We start from the raw sequence: 1,583 nt of genomic DNA, 5'->3' as shown, positions 1-1,583 counted from the left end.
AGTAGTACAATGGATAAAGTCAACCTTGCTCAAAGTCAACAATTTTTTTCTGTCTGAGGTGTTGACTTTATCAGAATTCCAGTGTAACTTTTTAAATTTGTAATTAAGAAGACGCTTTTGTCATTGACATGAGTCTCAATTATTTTCCTTGTTCGTAAGAAAGAGTGTAATATGCAATATTTTGCTTGAATGATTTACTCGTTGTCACGACATGGTGGGATCAGGCGCTCGTCAGTTTTGAGGCATACAGAGTTATTGATATCATCTTAAAGCCTGTCCATTTGCCTTGCTTTTTAATTAAAACAATATTCATCTATGCAGAATAGAAGTCGAAATATTTGCGATTGAAGGAGGTGTGGGTCACCTGATTTCAGAGGTAAATTTAGTGAGAAAACGGCTGCCAAAGTTTGATAACTTCAATAGCTTGGGCTTGAGAGCCTTTAAAACTGAAAAATCACGTATTTTGTGCGTGTAATGATTGTTTTTCAGTAAAATTCTCATAGAAATGTGTTATTTTGTGGACGTAAAAGGTGTTGAGCGGAAAAACAAAAATTCAATAAAAGTTCCCAAACCTGTGGAAAAATGACAGTTTTTTTCACTTTCTTTATTTTGACGAGCGGCTGATTTCTCCACGCTGCCTCACAATTGTTTTTTAGTGCATATATTATTAATATGTGCATGTATACATGTTTTTCATGAATATTATGCAATGCGCATAGAACAATGATTGTTTCACGGATTTGCGCGATATAAATGTCATATTATTATTATCACTAAAAGCGAACAATGTAAGAAGGGGAGGGGGGGTCCAAAAGTCCCCAAAAAGGTGTAAGATTATATTTGAACAACCCCTAAATAAACAGCCATCTGTAGAGGTAAGACAAGGGTACCCATGCAAACCAATGATTGGTGACCATGAAGAATAGGGGAAGCTCTTAGAAACAATCGGGGATCATAAATCGAGCGTCTGCCTCACATTAGGTAGAAACAATGAGGTTCACTGCAGAGCATCAAAAAAAGCTGACACCATGATTGTTGGCCAATGGGAAACTGCCCCCAGACAAAGCGGCCCACTGTGGTGTACACACTACCATGTGGTGTACACTGAACTACCATGTGGTGTACACACTACCATGTGGTGTACACTGAACTACCATGTGTGAACTACCATGTGGTGTACACTGAACTACAATGTGTGAACTACCATGTGGTGTACACTGAACTACCATGCAGCGCACGATGACATGCCAAGTATCTCGACTGGAGGCAAAATGCTGAAGACTTGAAGAGGGAACCCACTCTAAAGTACTTGGACGTCACGTTTGATCGCGCCCTCTCTGGCAAAGATCACATCACGAGAACAATCTCCTGGGCGAGAAAAGGCTTAACACTAACAGCCCGTAAGATGATGGCCATTGACAACACTGGTGAAAGTTGGAAGGGGAGAGGAGAGAGCTTTTTGTTGTCCTCATCACAGCAGTGGGAAAGTGTCTTGGAGAAATGACAACAGAGGGAAAGTGTCTTGGAGAAATGACAACAGAGGGAAAGTGTCTTTGTGGAGAAATGACAACAGAGGGAAAGTG

At 40.3% G+C, this 1,583-nt stretch overlaps 1 protein-coding gene across 1 annotated transcript in view; it reads left to right on the top strand.

The window, feature by feature from the left end:
- The window catches only part of LOC101853904 (nuclear receptor corepressor 2), a gene marked incomplete at its 3' end in the record, with an annotated part of 40,577 nt that overhangs the window by 37,805 nt on the left and 1,189 nt on the right, over positions 1-1,583 (top strand).

The sequence above is a fragment of the Aplysia californica genome, unplaced genomic scaffold (assembly GCF_000002075.1).
Source record: "Aplysia californica isolate F4 #8 unplaced genomic scaffold, AplCal3.0 scaffold01454, whole genome shotgun sequence".
Classification (NCBI taxonomy): Eukaryota; Metazoa; Mollusca; class Gastropoda; order Aplysiida; family Aplysiidae; genus Aplysia; species Aplysia californica.
Note: the sequence above shows the minus strand (reverse complement) of the source record. Positions and strands in the feature narration are given on the sequence as shown.